General features: G+C 42.0%; 1 protein-coding gene across 2 annotated transcripts in view; it reads right to left on the bottom strand.

The window, feature by feature from the left end:
- Positions 1–20,882, bottom strand: part of HS6ST1 (heparan sulfate 6-O-sulfotransferase 1) — a 189,851-nt gene that overhangs the window by 79,059 nt on the left and 89,910 nt on the right. The gene's annotated exons all lie outside the window — the stretch shown is intronic.

The raw sequence follows: 20,882 nt of genomic DNA, 5'->3' as shown, positions 1-20,882 counted from the left end.
TTTTACACAGTATGCCAAATAAGTGACACTTGGAAAAGCACATGTCTACTAAAAATGTGTGATCAGGGAGTTTTCACATGGGCCCACTTCATAGCTATAGCCATTAAGAAGGTGCCTTATAAGATGGTATGCAACATTTCAAAGGGGCAGTGAATCAAACAAGACTTTATAAACCTCTGGAAGCTCCTTAATCTTGTTCTAACAGACTGTTTTAAGTACTCAGAGTTCTAGCCAAATCATTTACAATCCAAACCACATGCACGTTTCCCTGTATTTTTCTTCTCATTTTCACAAAGCGTTAGTAACAAGAGGCATTTATTCAGAACTAGTCAGCACAGGTCTGAAAAGACCATACCATACCTGCCACACATCACTGCACTTTCATTCAGTGATCACTTCCCCTACCTGCATTCACCTAAGGATCCAGTGCCAGGGCAGGAGAGAGATGCACAGAACAGGGTAAAGCAGACTATAGTATTTATATAGAAATAAGCACCTTTGTAACTAGAAGAAAGGTAAATATTTTGCCTGTGGTCCTGGCAGAATACATGTAATATCCTTAATTAGATTAAGGACTCCAACTTCTAGAGAAGGTGCTGGAGTTTGAGTGTGCATAATTACCATCCGTTCCGCCATGCTGCCTACCCTGACTGACAGCTGCCAGAAGAATGCTGGGACAGGCTGAAGAGGAAGCAGACATGTTGCCTCCCCCTCTATAACAGAGACCCCTACCATGCAGAGAGGGATGCATTCTGTACACCCCAGGCACTCTTCATGGTGAATTTACCACCTGACAATCAAAAAGGACAGGACTAAACAATAGATGAAGCATAGTAAAACAGTTGGGATAGAAGTGGAAGGAGGGGAATGTACTTGGGATTCCACTATTTAAAAACCAGCTCTCTTAGATATTGGATTTTCAGCCATTCTAATGTAGTTTCAAAAAGCAGCAGAATAGCATCTTAGATGATAAAGAAACAGGAAAGCAAAAGGGCAGCTGCAGCAAGCACTGCGATAACTTAAACTGTTACAAGAAAAAGGTTAGATGGTTAGCTAGTAAAGGTACAAGACTAGACTAATTCTTGTCCCTGAACTAGGCCTCATCTAAAGGTAAACTGAGTTCTCAAACCAGGCTGCAAGGTTACCGGAAATTCAGCAGTTTTCCTCATATATGGCATCCCCTGGGCTCCTGCAGGATGTTCCATATTTCACACCACTTGTAATTTGGAGAGAACAGGTGATGTAACGAGGAAAGCTGTCTCAGAAACCAGCTGCAGAAGTGACACTGACCAAAGAGTGCTAGAGACTGTGCTCAACTTCCACCTAGGCAGATATGGGTAAAAATTCAGCAGTGCTCTCCTAAGCATTTTTAACCTTTAGAAAAGACCAAAGGACATGTCTGCCTCCACCATTTCATGTAGTCAAGTTTCAAGACCACCAGCTAGTGTTCCTGTTTGGCACAGACACAAAATGCCACATCAGCAGCATCTTGCAGAGACAGGCTGGCAGAAAGAACAGGCACTCTTCCAAACTCTCACACGGTTTTTCCTGGTATCACCACCCCGGGCAGATGCCTCTACATAAAACGAACAGGTCTGTGGTTGCCAGTTTTCAACTCCTACTGTCCTCCAGGACCCAGGCATGTCTGTCACCTTAATCAAATAACTGCATGTTCTAGCAGTCTCCTTTGCTGTAAAAAAAGCCAGCTATCTGCCTGCTGAACTTGAAATGAAGATGTATGATTCAAGTCCTATCAGCCAATCAGGAGTATAACAGCAGGCTCTAATGGTTTATTACCTTCCTGAACACTGGAGTCAGAAGACCTCATATTCCCAAACCCTTTACTGACCTGCAACATGCAAAGCACATTCTCTCAAACTCTCATTTCTCTTTATTTCTTCTGCCTCTCATCTATTTTCCTGTTGCTTTGCACTGGACATTGGTTCTACAGAGAATCGATTAGGGCACCAAACTGCCAGGAAGCCCTCTTGTCTGGACTGTGGTTGTTCCTATTAGTCTTAATCTAACACTAGGAATACACCACACAGAAAGTGTAGGATTACAGAGCAAATCCAGTCTCTTTCTCAAAGTACTAATGCAAGCATCAGCTGATGAATGGAAAATAATCTCCAAGTAACAGATCAAAGGATGCTGAGGTACCTTCTTTTGCACAACTTGTACCTCAGAAGTCGTGAGAGGGGTGAATTAATTAAAGCTCATTTGATTTGATTTCTAGTGTTTAACATGCAACAGCTTTTCAGTCTGAACTCCTCACTTTTTACCTATGATACCCGAGATTGCCAAGCAGTCTCTTGTCCTGTACTGGAGAAGCCCAAAACAGTTCAGTTTCCAAGATCAGCAGATGCGTTGAGTGCACTATAATCAGAGCAGCTAAGCCCCCCAGACCACCCAAAACTGCAGCTCTAAAACAGGACCTTTCACACTGTGTATTTTGCTTCCTTACAGATAGCTGCTGCGACATGCTATTACTAATATTATTAGCACTGATACTTTACTCAGTTGTGTAGTTTATAATCAGATTGATACACCATCTTCCCTCCCACCAGAGTCCCATGCTGCTTATCTGTGGCCTCTAATGCACTGTTTGGCTTCAGTTATGAGGCACAGAAAACAGGGGGGGAAAAGCTCAAGAAACTGCTTGATGAAAGTCACTTGTTAATTGGTACCATACTTCCAATACTCATGCAGATGAAGAGATACACTGAATTCCTAATTGTAATTTTCTGTTTTCCTGTCATAAGCACCTATGAGCTTATTTCTCCTGCAGGCTGCAGGCTGGAGCAGGCCCATCAGGGACAACAGTAACTAACTGCGCTGCTGCAGTGGTAGAAGACAGTCAAGTGAGGCAGATGCCAGAGCAGCATGATGCCTGCTCAGGTGACACAGCACATTCACTGCTCCCAGCAAATGCTGGAGTCATCCTGCCATCTGTTCTTACAAAAAGGTTAATTTACTTCTCAAGGAAAGTTCTTAGTTTTAATGCTGGCTGTGTCGCTGGCTGCTGTGACCAGAGATGAGCTGTGATGGATGAAGTTGACAAGGCTGTAAAACTGCCAAAAAGTTCATCTCAGAAACAACTGCTGAGAGAAGGCCATCAAACCAATACCATTAAAAAAAATACATAAACATTGAGGAACCAGCAGCAATTCCATATATTTTCCCCCATCTACGTATATATGCTTAAAACCAAGGTTGCCAACTCACTCAGGATGGGCCCAACAGAAGTGCTGTGGGATTTTCAAACCCTAGTTTGTTAATCTTTCAGGTCCCAGGAAGCAGCAACTATGGAATCCAGGGGATAAAGCAGTTTGAGGACAGGGCAGAGGAATTGTGGCCCATGTCAGCTGAAAGCTAAACCTAAGGGTATGGCTGAAGAAACCCCAAAGTTAATGCTTGCTCTCAAGTACACTGTATTCCTGGGTAAGTGACTTTTGAACCTGTGACTAGAAACAAGAATTTCCTTACTTTACATGGAACAGATTATCAGCTTCTGTCACCTCCTAATGGCAATAAAGACTTTGGAGTGCTGATGCATCATAACTAGTATTTTAAATGTCAAAGTGGATAATGTAATCTGAAATTAAACTGTGACTTCACAGTCAGCTTTAACAGCTATGGCTAATTCCTGCAACAATCTTACACTGCAAACAATGAGCATATCACGCACTATTTGCAAACAGGATTCGATTTTGTAACACACTCTTGCTCCTTTTTATTTCTGGAGACATTTTTGGACATCTGATTTAGGGCTAGAAGGGATTTTCTCCTTCTGTCAAGAGGCATGCCACAATCTTCCTAAATGTGACTTGAATGAAATACATTTCTGTTGCAGACACTTCAAAAAGGTGATTTTATTCAGCCACTGCAACAAAACCCTAACTAAATATTCTATGAGCTGCTTTTGTTATTGCCCTCCAGCAGGTAAATGCTGAGAGAATCAGATGAGGCTTATTCTTGGTTACAAGATTAGGCTTAAGTCTGGAGTTCCCTTGAGCTACAGAAGAAACTATTTGACCTTATCAGGAAGGCTGAAGGTTCAGTGAAAGACCACAAGAAAACTATAATAGGTTCAGGCAAAGGCTTCTGTGCCCACATTCAATGTGGTCAAATTTCTGCGTAAAAAACCTCCCTGCAAAACAGGACCTGTTGTCAGTGCCACCAAATTCCACCTTTTCTAAAGACTTAAACACTGTTAACCCACCCTAACGTTTTTACCTGCCAAGCTACTCTTTAGAAAAAAATGAAACTGAAAAGGGGAAAGCCAATACAATTAATTTTCATGTTGGTCAGATGCACCAGTAAATGATTATGTGGACAGAAGAGATTTCTGCAGCATCCTGGCATTCTGTATCTTTAATCTCGGGAAATTCATGATTATCAGTCTTTACAGAACAAGAAAGTAAAATTTAAGAAAGGAACTCACCAGGTGATTTTACTCATTTTTTAAATTTTCAGTCTTTATCTGTAGATCCAAACATTGTAAAATTGAGCTAAACTGAGTCATACAGACTCAAGTGCATCACCAGCCGCATTTGCTTCCAAGAACTCTAGTGAGATGTTTCACTGTGCATAAACCCACAAATATTTGCCAATCAAGTTTATATTTGCTACTCAAGTTCCCTTCTACATTAAATGATTTATTTATATTAGGTTAGAAAGATAAAACAACACCCCAAGGCAGGAAAATACTCACAGAGACTATACAGTAGTAGTGGGAAAATGAGAGAAAAATACATCTGGGTCTGGAGCAAGACAAACTGGTCATATTCCCGTCAATTTCTTGCTATAAGAACCTGGGAAAATTGCAGCAGTGCAGCTTGGTGCTATTTTGCTGATAATGAGGGCTATAATAGGAAAAGAAAAAGAGTTTTTGCAGGGAAGTGGGAAATAAAATGATTTAAAAGGTGTATGTTGGTAAAATCAGATCTGTGCACAAATTTTGAGAGTGGGTCAGTGCTTGGCATGGCAATTCCCAACCCTCTTGACAGGCTTCCACTCTTACAATAGACCAGGGCAGAATGGCCTTTCATCTTCTGACTCGTTTGGCATCTGCTCAGAAACACATTCTCCAGGGAAAGAATACAAGGGCTAGAGATGCAATACCGGAATAATATAAGCCTTTGAGAATTGTAAGTAATGGGTGTGATTTTCTATGAGTGAGTATAGTTTATCTCAGCTGATGTCAAGGGACTTATCCTGGTAAAAAAGGGCAAGATGCTCAGTCTATTGTTACATGCTGATGGCTCACATAGATCATTTCTCTCTGGACATTTGAACTCCCAACACATCAAGTAAGAAAGTTTAGATTTTGGGTTACTGTTCCCTTCCTTTTCTTTTTTCTCTTGGAAGAAACTGATCACTTCTTTGCTTGTCTAACTGGACTATCTGCTGGTATTGCAGGAGGATGTGTGTTGGTATTAATAAAGTACATTTTCATGTAGTTTTGCTTGGGAATCAAGCTGAATTGGTTTAGCCTGGTCTCAATATGCGGCTGCCAGCCATTGATATTCAGAAGGAAAAACCATAAATACTTTTCTGAATCTGGTTCATGAAATAGATGGTAGGCTTTTTTTTTTTTTTGAGGTTTTGTTTTTTTTTTCTTTAATCAGAATGACTGCCGTGGTTTAGCCTGGGAAATCGCGACTTGCAAAAATGCATTCCAGAGGGATGTAGGAGATTTAAGCAATGCCAGATGTGAATGCCTCATTTTAGCCAGTAAACTGCCAGGCACTTCCCAATCTCAGTAATTATTTTCAGGACCACAAAACCCACAGGATGAGGAAAAAATTACATTGCACATTTCTGTGAGACACACAAATGCGAAACAGTGTCTGTGGCCCATTCATTGATGCAAGCCTGAGGAGCTCTCATTTCTTTTCTCTTAAAATCTCCTGTCCCTTCAGATCCAAGGCCAGCTCAAGTCTCCCCAAAAATTAATGATAAAAATAAATAATTTTGGAGTCTAGACAAAAATGGCAAAGAAAGAAAGAGGCGAAACCGTATTGCCAACCTGTTTTTAACTCAGTAAAGTATCTTTAAGAACTGAGAAACAATGTGGTAAGATACGGCAATTTTTTTTTCATCACCATACAGATGATGCAAGTTAACCTGGCTCTTCACTGAGAGTCAATCTGACTTTCAGGTTGCCCACTTATCAAAGCTAATACCTATAAATGAAGCAACTGTGACATCTGTGTGACCTGTGTCTTTCCTGATATGGCAGCGATTTGCCTTCAGCTGGACCCCTGGCGTATAAAAATGTGCTGTGGTTGAACTTCGCAAGCTGTGCATGATATGATCTTCTCGGGAAAGCAGCAGGGAAGCCAGCGGGGCAAGGGCAAAGGGGGCCAGTGAAAGACCAGTGTTGCTAATCTGTACCTTGGCAGCATTTCTCCACTTGGACCTTCTCTAGGTTCAAAGCTTTCTACAACGAGGTTTGTGGAAACAAAGCAGCCTTGCTTTGAGAAGGCAAGAGGCTATCCTCTTTGTGGGAGACCCACCAGTCTCCCAACAAGCAGGATTTCAGTGCTGCTTTTTGCAGAGGCCACAGTCACTGAACTGAAAAAAGTAGGCTCTGAAACATCAACTGGGCCCATAACAGTAACTTTTACTCAAGCATTACGATTTTTTTCTTTAAGCTAATATAGCACGTGTATCATCACATAACAGCATAGGAAAAACAAAGTCATCCCACAACACAGGCCATTTGTCCACCATATTACCTGTCAGATACATGCTCAAGTATTCAGACTGAAGAGGTATTTGCAACTCCTCTCCCTCCCACCACAACATCCATCATCAGGATAAAGGACCAAAGTAAGTTGGTAGCAAAACATTTTGCTCTACAGGCCGCATAGGAAAGGCCACTCACCAGCATATCTGAACTCCCACTGAGCCACTGGATCTTCAGGGAAACAAGCTGAGGGAGAAAGCCTGGCCTGTCTTTTAGGCATCTTTTCAACATGCCATTCCATCTTTCCTTTAATCTGTACCATCACAAACTTTAAAAGTCCCTACGCTTCTTCCTTCCAAGCATTCTTTTATTTCTGCAGTTTGCAGCCAAGTTAAATGCCAGAATAAAAGCAGGGAACAGAAAATACAGAGGTGATACAACAGCATGAAGCCAGTTTACCCGTTCTTATCTCATTGTGATCAAAATCACACCTCTATCTCTGTTTGCAACAATACCACAAGAAACAAAGAAAAGCAGGAGCAACTCTGCCCATGAATTTCTGGACAATTTCATGTAAGAGATAAGAGAATTCAATTTGCAGAAGTAGTTTTTTTCAGTGACATTCATTTTCTGAGTGCAAGGCTATAAACCAAAACATATTAAGAAAGTGTTACTGTTGTATAATTAATGTTCCAAAGAAGAAAAATATTTATGCTAAGGAATGACGTTGACCGCATTCCCACTTGACCATGTGTTATGGTACAATGTTTAATTACATGCTTGCGTTTCTCAAATACCCATTACAATGTGTCTTCTGCTGGACATGATGCATGTGTATTATTTGGCTGAACAGCATGATAATATATCAAAAGCAATTGCAAGCACTGTTTTCCAGTTTTCATAACAGAACGTCGATTCCCTTCCACCATAAACTTGCACCCGAACTGAAGAACCATGGCTGTCCTTCCTCTCACACAAGCCTGCTTGGAGCAGGAGTGCCGTAGCCTCAGAGAGGGGAAATGCTACAAGCAACAGAGAAAAGGAAAATACCAGAACAACTAAGCAACTTTTAACTAGAGGACTTACTGCTAATAGCACTGTATTATAGCTGCGATTCAATGACAGTGATTCCTATGTCATTGTGATGTAATAACCCAGAAGAAAATCCAGGGTCTTCTGCAATTGATACATGCCTTTTCTTCACTTCCATGAAGACCAGGAACTTAAGCCAATGACACTTAATTCACTTGAGAATATATGATATGTTCAGCTGAGCTTTCAGACAGATTCATTTTAGTAAACTACAGTTTCTGGTTGAATATTCCTATGAAAGGCTGTGAAGTAGCTCTGCAAGAGTATTTAACATGAAAGTGAGCCTCACACACACAATTACATAGGTATATCATAGAATCAACCAGGTTGGAAAAGACCTTTAAGATCATCGAGTTCAACCATTACCCCAGGACTCTGAAGCCCACCACTAAACCGTGGCAGTGAAGGCAAACTGATCTCCCCTCATGGCTGCCCCTCATGATCTCCAGTCACAGCCACCCCTCATCTGCCCTCCATAGCAGCCCACACTATACAGCTGCCATCCCTACCCCTCATGGCCACACCTCACACCCCAAGGCTGCCCATGCTCTCTCCTTATGACTGCCACTCACTCCTCATAGTCACCCTTCATATCCCATGGCTGCCCTTGCTCCCCCTTCACAATCTCCCCTCATGGTTGCCCATTCTTTCTCCTCACAATCTCCCCTCATGGCAACTCCTTCTTTCCCCTCACAGTCTCCTTTCATGGTCACCCCTTCTTTCCCCTCACAGTCTCCTTTCATGGTCACCCCTTCTTTCCCCTCACAGTCTCCTTTCATGGTCACCCCTTCTTTCCCCTCATGGCTGCTCCTTCTTTCCCTTCATGGCTGCTCCTTCTTTCCCCTCATGATCTCGCTCATGGCCACTCCTCCTTTCCCCTCACGATCTCCCCCATGGTCACCCCTTCTTTCCCCTCACAGCCTCCTCTCATGGTCACCCCTTCTTCCCCCTCATGGCTGCTCCTTCTTTCCCCTCACAATCTCCCCTCATGGCTGCCCCTTCTTTCCCCTCACAATCTCCCCTCATGGCCACCATTACAGCAGCTAAAAGAAGTCCTGGAGGGTCCTGGATAACCAAATCATGCAACACGAGGCTCAGGTAGCAAACAGAACACAGAAAAGCTGTTTGAATGGCATTCAGACTCCTCTAAACCCAGAGTTTCAGTTCAGTCTCAGCATGGAGGTAGCCCTGGCAAAGCCTTTAAAATGCCACCCTCCCCAGGAGGTATCAAAGTTTTGTATCTAAACCAGCAATCCTAATATTTCACTTCAAAGAGGCGCTACTACCTTTGCCATAGCTTTAAACCCAGATGGCTGACACTGTGCTCCTCTGTCACTGTGGGCAATGCAAGCTAAGACTCAGTGATGCTGGATACTAGACTGGGAAAGCTGTAATTGCTTATAACAAAATACATGAAGAGTTAAATACATGCACGAGACAGCAAACACCTTTGATACGTTTCCTCTCTTTTACACTACAATTCATTCAAATCTGCAGGATTCATGCACACTGTCTTCATCCTCCTGTAATCCCACTTGATTTTGTCCACCCTAAGATTTATTTACCTCAGGATCTGCAGATTGCCAAACTGGGAAAAGTTTGGTTCAGTTTTGATATGCTTCAATATAAAGTGTGCTAAAACATCAGAGACTTGAAGAGTGTTCAGGAGCTGAAGAAAAGGAGGATGGAGAAAAACTCAGAGTCATTAAAGTAGCCGAGAGTCAGTGGATTTCTAGAGAGGCAAAAATAGAACCTGGTTTGATATCTTATGGAAAAGTTTGTTATAAATAGGGAGTGTTCCTTCTAAAGAGGACTTTTACATATTTAAACCTCCCCATCGCAGCTGACAACACAAGAAGGGCAGAGTTTGCCAAAAACGGCAGACAAAATTGTTGGAAATCTTTCCCAAGTACAGCTGGCCGACTGACAGTTCCCATCCCAGGCAACCCTCAGCAATGGATTCATGCTCATTTTCTAAGAATAATAATGGTACTGTTAATAACACTGCTACTTGGCCTTCCCTGCACTTAAATAACAATTACCTTTACTGTTTCTCTGAAGAAGCCTTCACTGAGCATTGTCTTTTTAAGAATACACCCCTCACCTACTGTATTAGGAAGCTTGGTCTTTCATTTTTCAACAACAATTGAAAAATACCCTGAAAACCAACAAAACCCAAAATAAATCTGCCACATAAGCCCACAAATTGCCACTGTGACATGGGATACAACAGGCAAGCTGCATGTCAAAGGAGCCTCTGCTAGAAGAGTGCAAACGCAGTGATTTCATTCCCAGTTTTTATGAAATACCGTAAGTACGCCTAGCTCCTCTCCTCAGATCTGTGCTTGTTGCCAGCCTTCAGCTTTTGAAATACTACGTTTTGTAGCCAAAGTGAACCTTCACTCTAAAGGACAACAAACTAATTCTGAAATAAGTCATTTCACAATGATGATGAATTACTGCTTTTCTATATGAAAAGGGCAGCTATTCATGCTGTTTATGGACTTGAGAACATCACTGGCACAGGAGGATTAAGCTAGGGCTCACAATCCCTTGTGCTGTACGAAGGACAGCAGGTAGATACTGCTAAGAGATTTACCTCTAATGCTATGTAAGCCAGTCACAAAGACTTTGGCATAGACACAGATTCCAGCTATTCCATGCAACTAAACAAACACAGAAATAGTATTCATTAATGGCAAGAGTGGAAGATAACAAGCAAAAATCATGCAAGAAGGAAAGCAATGACCTCTCACACAGCCTTGTGTAGTGCCTTTGACATCAGCAAGAGAAAAGCCTCCCTCTTCCCTAGATAGAGAAGGACTGCTTGGAGTTTTCCAGCACTGACTACAATTTCATTTGATGACTATCACTTACACTGAAATAATTTTAAGAGTGCTACATCAAAGGAGCCTGTAAACTGCTGCACATGATTCATTTGCCCTCTGGGAAAAAGCTAACTGGTGGGTGACAGGGGGTACAGATCTGGGAACCTTAAGGAAGAGGGGTCTGGGGGATAGAAAGGAATATGTAATAGTAAGTGATAAGTAAGCAGTGTTTAAATCCTTAGGCCAAACCCTCCATATTCTGTCCCATATTTATCTGGTGAAGTTTAATTTTTACCCTGAATGTCCTACTTCTGTGACACTCAGGAAGTCACTAAACTGAAAATAATTGGAAGCTGGAGAACTATTAGGGGGAAGTACCACATATGCTTGCTCTGTTTTACTCTTCCCTGGGCTATCAGACTAGATGGATTTTTCTCTTGCTCCAGTAGCTGTTCTTACTCTTTCTTCTTTCAAAAAAGCTAACATCCAACATTAACACAGCTCCAAAAGATGAACATGCAATATTGATGGTGTTTTGTTACACTTCATATTTTAAAGCTGTAATATGCACGTGGCTTTTAAAACATGCAATTTAAACAACTGCTTTTATACTTGTAATTACCCTCTGCTTAATAGTTCACTTAAGTGGCAAAACAGCTTCTCAAACAATGGGAATTCCTAAGTATTTTGCCTGTTGTATTTTGCTGTGCTGTATTAACCACATGTTTGAAAGTAAACATACTTAAAACAAGACATAATCCAACTTAGACAAAATTATGACTGGTGAGTAGTGGAACAATGACAGCTACTCTGCCTTTATAACATCAGCAGTCACGGACATCTGGAGGGAAAGATGCAGAGAACACAAGGCTGACAACAACTGAATTTTCTGCAGTTGCCTACAAATTGCCATGAAAATAAACTGCACTGCTGGCAAGAGCAGTACTATGGGAGATACCTGCTACACCTACCAAATGACACAGTCATCACCAGGGAGCTCCAGAGCAAATTCTAAAGCTCTGAGAAAAGATGCAGCTCAGGTCACACAGATGATGGGAGAAGCTCCAGATGTATCCCATGCTACTGGACTCAGGCGCAATAGCCCAGGCTTCAAACGCCTCTCTGAAAGCTCCACTTCCAGATCTCAGACGATTTTGGCTCTTCACACTCCTCCAGAAGTAGAAGAAAAGTTTTTCCAAGACTCCATAATAAATATTTATTATTCTCTTTTATGTTCTTTGTAATTAGAGGTAGGTAGGGGGGAGGGATTTGGGTTTGAATTGTAGCAGAGTTACATATTACAGCAAACTTGTCAACAAACACTTAGTGGAAGCATGTCAAGTGTTTTGTGCTCAGAGCTATACTGATTGAATGTGCAGGTAAGGTTTTTTACATTTAAAACCCTACTCCCATTTTGAATTACACTTGGAAATTATGCCTATGGAGGAGTAATTTCCTCACTGAAGGAAAGACTTTCTTCATACAGAGTCAGGATTTCCAGTGCTTTTTATTATAACATTGGCACAAAGTGGGGAGTTAGCAATGTCATTGGCAAGAAACTTGTATTGCCTCACTTAATACTGTTTCTAGGTTAAATGAGAAACTTGGTTTTGGATTTTCATTTCTGTTTGTGAAATGGTTCATTGTTTGGAAACATGTATTTATAGAGCACTGGAGATCATACCATATCTTTCTCACTACTACTTCTCCTTCTGTACAATACAATCCTCAAAAGTCATTTGCAATACAGCAGTCAGGTGAAAAGCAAAGAAGAAAGGTTGATAATGAATATTTATTAAAAAAAGATTTCACACTTACCTGTGTGTTTCAGTTCATGAATGAAGAGAAGAAGGAAAGAAGATCCAACAACAGGAAAAACATGGAAGAGAAAAGAAAATGAGAAGATATACTGTTAATTCAGAACAGAAATCATCAGCTATAGCAGCAAATTCATAGAACACATACAACTTGAACCCTCCTGTAGGAGCAGAGGCCTGAGGATCATGCTCACTGTCTTTTCAGAAACTAGATCCCACACACTAGATCTCAGAAGGTGTAAATTCATAGATTTCTACACACCCCCCCACCCCCCCCCCCCCCCCCAAAGTTTGGACAGCAAGTTTATTTTACGCCTGAGGACATAATTTGTGGAAATGAGCTTGAATTGTGGAGTGTGGCAGTTTCTTTCTTATAGCACAATGAAAGCCTAGTCAAAGTATTTACTTTCGTGAATACTCTTTAGATCAGCAGTATCCTCAAGATGATGAGATTTTTGGCATATCTTTTTGTGTGTTCTAGTCATTTTAAGCAAAAGGGCAGAACAAAACACTTTGGCAGGAAAAAGCACCGGTTTTCATCCCTGAAGAGGGCCCTTACTTGTCTGTTTAAAGGTCTCTGTGCTCAGAGAGAATTAACACTTATTTACCATCAGAGTGCTTTCAAGGAGTCTGAAGTTCAGAGGATTTCTCCCCTTTTCCACATGATGAATTTTAAAAGCACTGGACAAAACTAAGCTGAGAGGACTGTCTTTTCTGGAAAATCCTCTTCTCCCTCCCTCCCTCCATCTCACCCTCTCAACATAGCTGAGGAAAATACCAAGATGAAAGACCACACTTTAACTAAGCCCTCTGTCTCCAAGGCTAAGGCTGAGTTTCAGTTCCTGGGCTGTACACAAAGAGAAGCCATTAGAAGCCCGAGGGTTAGGAGGAAAGGCACTGACAGGTTCCTTTTAATTAGGCTGAAAACTAACTTGGTGAGAATAGCTTGTCTGTATCAATAGCTCTAATTGACTGTTCTGAAGACAGACAGAGTGAATAAAGCAGGGGGCAATTATTGTCTGTGACAATTTGATTGACAAGCTTGTCCCCTGGAGGAGAATCCAGAGAGCCTATTGTCTAGCAGAGCCCCAAAATAAAGCATTCACTTTCAGAGAGCTCCATTAAAAAACGAACTGGAGGACTGAGGGATTTAGCATTTGTGCTAATGGGCTAACAGCAATTTCAGACCGGGAGCCTCTGAACAAATGGCTCAGGTGTATTCATGGCTGGGAAGGGAGGGAGAAGAAACTGAGGACCGGAGTGTTTCTGCCCTGGCTAAAAATGAGAACAGATGACAAAGGTGCTGCCTTGCTCTCCTTGCAATACACACAGTGATAATAAAGCAGCAGATTTTCAATTCAGCATCATGGCCTGTCTTAACAGAGAGCAGTGCTTGAGGTCAGCCAGAAATAAATAGAAAGCAACTGAAAGGCATGATGTTGTCCAATTTAACTTATCAAACACTGAGAAGCTGCTACCCATGTTTGTTTTCCAGACCACCAGCCACAACCCCAAATGAACACAAGCCATGTTTTTAAATAGCATCTTAGAAACTCTATTTCAGCAGAAGCTAAAAGCTCCCCAAAGCACTGTGCTACTTCCCAGGCATCCCATAGCAAAGGTAAGGCTCCTCCAAAAGACAAAGAAAAGTTGGCAGGTGAGAAACAGGAGGGAGAAAGCATCAGTTACAAACCAACTAGATAGATAGATAGGTAAGTTGGAAAGTAACTAATACAGACCCCTGAGTGCTGCCCACTAGCTCATCTGCTTTCAGTTTTCTTTTGCCATCTGAAGAAACAGTACTATGGAAAATCTCTTTCTCCACCAAGTGCTATCCGCACTTGTTTTCCTCCTTTGATGACTGTGTCAATGTGTGTGTCCAGGGAACAACAGTGAAAATGAAAAGGCAGTATTACTGGAGGTATGAATTTACTTGCTTACCTGTTTAACAAATTACTCCCCCTTTCTGTGAAACCTGTTCTGTTTTTTTTTACCCCTTATTTTATTGTTGATGACAGACCAATTTAACTAGAAGCTCTCAACCACTCTGCTAAGAATATTCCTGCTCTCCACCTCAGGGAAAAAAAAATATTTGGGCAGTTTAATTCAAGAATGAGCCTTCAAACCACCAGCTTGTTCTTTCACTCCAAATCAGAGCACAGGAAAAGTCCTGAAACAGAGTAAGTCTACAGCCAGGAACACTGCTAGGGGGTCTCAGGCCCATGGTATGGGGACAAATCTCACTAAAGTCAAAGGGCACAAAAGATATTCTTCAGTTCCAGACTGTCAGTCTGTGTGACAGCAGCAGTCAGACTTCAAAAAGTGCTGGGCACAGGCAGGTACCACATACTTTCCCAGTAAGAGAGGTGGTGTCTTTGATAGCTTATAATTTAAATGTCTGAGACAAAGGATGACTAGAAAACAGAGCCACAGGGTGAAGGCGCCTGCTCAAGGGCTCAAAAGCAGACCACGGGCAAAACTTGTAAAAACCCCTAGATCTCTTGACCTCAGATTCAGTGTCTAACCACTAGCTCCTGGGTCAGCAGCCCATCAAGTGTCACATGCCAGATAGCTTCCATTTTGGGAAGGAAGAATACAAAGTATGCTGGTTTCATTTCTCTCTTGCACAGAGGCAAATTGTGTCTCTGAGTGGCTGCACTCCTGACCCCTGCAGTGGGAGTTGGGAGCTTCCCTCTTTCAGAGGCAAACGGTTCAAAGACTGCTGGTAGCAGCTTGTCTCCAAGAAAGGCAGTGATGCCTTACCTGTGGCTTTGTGTTCCTACTCAATCCCATCTAGCAGTGGACAGACGTCTGCCTCCCACATACCAAATCACAGAATGACTGAGGCTAGAAGGAACCACCAGGGTCATCTAGTGCAAGCTCTCTACTCAAGCAGGGCCACCTTAAGCACATTACTCAGGACTGTGTCCAGATGGCTCTTGAATATCTCCAAGGAAGGAGATTCCACAGCCTCTCTGGGATAACTATTCCCATGCTCAGCCACCCTGTGAAGAAGTTCTGCTCATGTAGAACTTCCTGCATTTTAGTTTATGCCTGTTGCCTCTTGTCCTATTGCTTGACACCATGGAGAAGGGTCTTAGCCCTATCCTCTTGATACCCCCTTCTTTCTCCCCTCCTCCCTTCCCCGCCTTGAGATACTTATATACACATATCAGATTGTTTGGTTAAGCATGATTTCTCTTTAGTGAATCCAAATGCTGACTACTCTTGATCACCTTCTATCTTAGATATGTCCTCCAGGATAAGCTGTTCCATCATCTTTCCAGAGACTGACTGGCTGGCATGAAGCAGGGCTGTTACACATCTTGAGAGGCTCAGTGAGAGTTCAGATTTGGGAGCACATGCAAACAAGGCTTATTTCATGCCAAACAGTCTGCCTCCTTACTGTCTCTAGAAAGGGTGCCACAGGTCAGTAGCGCCTAGAATAGATACCAGACTCGCAGGATGTGGTCCCAGAAGACTTAAGAATTACTGAGTCACGAACACAGGTCAGTTTGTAAAGTTCAATCTGTTGCTTTGCCTGGGAGGTCAAAGACTTCAAGAGCTGGAACTGTGCTTAGAGGTCATTGCCCAAGCACAAATTGCAACAGCACAACCACACAAACCACAAAATCTCTAGAGATGCAGCTGGAGAAGTCAAAGGGTTAGCGAGCACTGCAGCCTGGGCTTGAGAAATACAGGAACCTTGAGGCATCCTGTTTTAGTCTCCTTAGTTGGCAGAGCACAGGCTGAACTCAAAAAAACCCCTTAAACTTGCAACTACATGAGAGAAATTTTGTGGAAGTCAGTGACCAAATCCATGGAGAAGTGTGATTTTTGGTCATACCAAGCCAATTTCATTTTTGGGATCTTAGATTTTTGTCTCACATACATAGAAAAAAACCCATCTTTTATTTTTTAACTGAAACTGTTTGCCAAACATAACTAGAGTTTGCAAATAACACTGATTCCCCCCACCCTTACTCATATTTCTTGGCCAATTTACTGTTCACTGAATATTTTGCTGCCATCTGAATATGAGTGACTTGAAAGGAGAAGCTCGCCACACTGAAGATGCCAAAGTGAGAAAACACACCTTGAAGTAAACCATAGGCTGGATTTCTACAGGAAAGAAAATTACTTAAGAAACAATTTGAGTGATAAGAGAAAAAACCCAGCAGGTACTGTGACAAAAGGCTTACAACATGCAGACAGGACTTACTGACCACTGCCATAAAACATAATCCAGCCTAAATCCAAATTAGACTCACAGCAGCAGCTTAAAAACACAACCAGGTCATTATAGCCCAAGTCAGATGAGCCAGGCTACTAAACGATCTGGACTAAAGCCAAAACAAAAATCAGTCTTGAAGATGCAGGAATGTTAGACAAAAATCCCACACTGACAGCAAATTCACTGTTGACTTCTTCTGACCTTCCAAGATGAGGCAGGTACAATTCATCCCTCTTCTAAACTGCAGTTTTGGAACTACTATGATATAAGTGGAGTACTACTTTAAAACCTTCCTGTTGAAAGGTACTTTGGTGTTGGCTGAGGATTGTTTAATGAGCAGAGGCTGGGTTTAGGCATTCAGGTGTAAGCAGTCAGCACTGTGAATTCCTACTTGTCCCAGGCAGGACTGGGAAGCTGGTGTTTTCCCTTGACAAGAGTTATGTGCCACCCATCACTCCAGGTACATATCCTCATGGAATCTGTAGTTTCAGAAGCACCTCACATTTTCAAATGTTACTTAATATGCTAACTAACTCAGCAACCACACAGCAACAGATGGACCAGAGATATTTCTGTGTCCCAAAGCCTGGCATGGGTGAAATGTCTGCAGTTTGGTGTGATGGAGGACATTTTAGCTGATAAAATGGATTGAAGCAGCTGCTCCTGCAACAGTAAGCCTCGTTTTTATCAATAGCTGGAGCCAAAGAGCCAGGCTCTGTAGAAAACAAAAAAGCTCACAACCCCTAGAAGGGGCACATCTAATACATTCACTGCCTAGGCAAAGGATACTGGTGTCTGTTCTGGAAGGCAGTGAATGTGGATCAAAAAGCTGCTTGGAAATGGTGGATAAGCATCAGTGTTGCCCCTTCTCAAGGGCAGAGGTGAACAGATGGCTGAGCAAAGGACGAGCATCCTGCTCCAGAGAAATGAAGAGATTTTTCCAGAGTGGACCTTTATCAATGGAAGCGAGCAGTGGGACATACAAAGATTGATTTCCCAGGGCCCGGGGTTTGATTATCCCATGTCTAACAAAAGCAGGAGCTCTACTCAGCATTTGTCCTGAAGCAGAGGCATGTGTGGATTCATGGTGGATTCATTAATGTCTAATAATGTAGCTGAGCTTACCCCTAGCCCTCCCCTCAAGGGGGGAATTAATTTGTGTCTCTTTGCTTTGCCTGGCCACCTATTTTCACTGAACTTTTCACTGAAATTGCCTAGTAGATTCAAATGCTTTTAGAACAGGAGTCACAAGCCATGAAGACAGATGATACAATCACATACACCTCATTCCCTTAAGAATCCAGGCTAAAAGTGGCATAGGACTTTTTTTTTGCCACAAAGCCCCTAATGTCTGATAATATCAGAATGAAGATTTTCATTTTGATTTTAAACTGTTATGATAAGCAACTATAACAAAGGGATCCAGGCCTGAAAAATAGCGCACACACCAGACATCCGAACTCAGGGGTGACCTAGGCAGAAAGCATTTCAAGTATGAAGAAGCCTCTGCTAATTGCAACCACACTGCCACAAGCAAAGTAAGCATGGCAACAATTCCTCCTGCCACCAAAGTTACCAGGAAATACTTGCTTCCTGAACTGTTTCTGGAAGCACTACACTACTGACTACTGCTAATTTGTATTGTGAACATCTACTAGCAAAGTATAGATGACTCTGCCTATAACCAGGACTCAATTACTGCTGCAGGTCTTGTGCTGGGATGCAGGTTTCCAAGTATGGCACAATGACTGACCCTGTAAATAAAGAGTCACTACTGTCTTGCATGTGCTTCATGCTTTGAATCTATTTGCGTTTTTTAGCTGCTGGCACCATTACGGGAGATGCTGTTCTCAATTAAAACCAGCCCATTGCTTCCCTAGGCTTAATTAGGAGCAGGGCTGTACATTCTGGCACCAGCAGTATTTTCTTTTCAATTAAAGGACTTAACAGGCAGCAGATGCCAGAGTCTTCCTTTCTCCCCTCTCCAGCAAGCACCCCACCCCTATATTAAAATAATCATTGACAATGATTTTAAAGATACAGCTAATTCAGATATTGCTTCTGGAGCCGAGAAGATTTGTTTAAAAAACAAAATCAATCCCACATACATTTCAAAGCTGACAGAGCCCATAATAAACTTCCATCTTCTCTATACTGTAGAGAAGATAATAAATACTGAATTAAAAGGAGAATGGTGAATTAAAATAACAGTGTGAACCACGACAGTCTAGGATTAAACGTTGTGAGTGATTTACCATCAAGTCCAATGGTAAGGCTAGTAGGGAATGGGACATGCAAAAAGAATGCAGTTATTTTTTCTTACTGAGAGGTCACACATTTCAACTTGCTTGCATTGTTTCCTTGAACACAAGCTGCAAAAAGCAAGCAGTGATTCCTCTTAATGGCAAACAGTAAAACTCCAATGAAAAACACACCAACTGTATTTCACTCTTCTACAGTCATTCCTTTATGGCAGGACATTAACCTATGTCTGTGACTTCAGCCAAGCCTTAGTGCTACATAAGTGGAGATTTTGAAATAGGATTTTTATTTGATTAATAGTATATGCAAGAGTGTAGAAAGATGAAAATTAAAACAAAAAGAAACTTGTTTCTGTGGAGAGTTTCAACTCCTAGGTGGGTTTCTCACCCAGAAAACACCTTCAGCTGCCTCTTTGTACAGCCAGACAGTAACTGTAACAATCAGCTAATGAACATGACACAAGCTTTCCCGGTAGCCTGGGAGCCAGGTACCACTGCACAAGCTCAGGCTGGGGGATGCATCTCCTATTCATAAAGGGACATAAACCAGCTCAACGCATGCCCAAATTGAGCACACTCACAGCAGAACACACAAAGGCCTGGTAAGATCTGTCAAGTTTCAGATAAATGTTCTTTTTCTGATATTGACACAAAACAATGAACTATATGGTTAGGGGTATCTTCTGTGGGAGACTAAACTTGGAACAGCTCCAAAACCTGAGCTTCCTCCTAACTCAAAATCACCACAGAAATGAACATTTTAAACCACACATGCAATGTGGTGGTTAAAAAGCATCAAACAGGCAACCCTGAAGACATGGGGTGAAGACATCTCAGTGAAATATCATATTTTATCTTTACAAAAGCTATCACACAGCTGAAATATTTCTTAATGTTGTGCTTCACAGGTAGCTGTCTGAGGCTACCCCTAAGAAATGTCACCCCCATCTCTGCATTTACTTCAAGTTCAGCTGGCATATTTGCTGAGAATAAAGGGCCACCTATACCTTTAGCATGTACCTGAACAGCATCACCATGGCTGGACTCCTCTCCTGTTGGGCACTGCAGACAGCAGTGAGACAATACCTGGTTCTCAGACACCATCATCTAAATCACATGAATCTCTACCTGCAAATCGTCATGTCTACTTACACTTTGTGAAAATCCTTCTGTGGGTAACAGACTAATGAAGCCTGGTTTACAGTACATTTGAGTATTAGTTTTATGAGCTGGTGTTGACTCTGATACGTAAGAAGCTGTAGCCATTACCCTTGTGAGATTACTGCCTCTATGTTGTAGCTTGCTTTCAATAAACTTTCTAGACCTTCTTCTCTTTAAGATGACTACTTCTCTTTGGCTGGAATTTGCGAGACTTCTCTACTCCAGCTGCTTGGGTAGGAGATTCAACAGTAATACAGCACACTCACAAAAAACCTTGTTCACTTTGAAACTTAGTTCAAGGCAAGGTTGGGGGTATCATTTAGAGCTCAGGATGACAAGCACACTGTCCAGTCAACAGGGACTACAAGCAAGTTTCAGATACACCTGATAACAATGCTGCTTTTTTGTCAGGCCTGGGTAGGAATGCATTTGAGAGGCATGGATGAATCACATGTAAAATCCTGCCGACAGTATATCAGATACAACTTCCTTTTAAATCTCAAAGGCATTTAATAGACATGACGTTAAAGGCTGTTTTCATAACACACTCTGATAGCTGTCCTACTCCTGTTTTCTCCCTTACCTATAAGGAGGAATATATTGCCACAGCAGAGAAGTGTCTAAATCTATGCACTGAACTGCAGTGCCCTAAATCAGGGTTTCTGTTTTACAGCAGTGGGCCAGCATTACTTAAGAAAGCAATCTTTAAACCTGATCATATGTAATGCTTGAAAACATCTATCTGTTCTAAGTGCCATGAGGAATTCTGTGATGTGGAGCTCCTTCTTTTACTAA

Source organism: Pezoporus occidentalis, unplaced genomic scaffold (assembly GCF_034315485.1).
Source record: "Pezoporus occidentalis ecotype Australia unplaced genomic scaffold, CSIRO_AGI_Poc_V1 ctg233, whole genome shotgun sequence".
Classification (NCBI taxonomy): Eukaryota; Metazoa; Chordata; class Aves; order Psittaciformes; family Psittacidae; genus Pezoporus; species Pezoporus occidentalis.
This window is presented reverse-complemented; position numbering and strand designations above follow the sequence as displayed.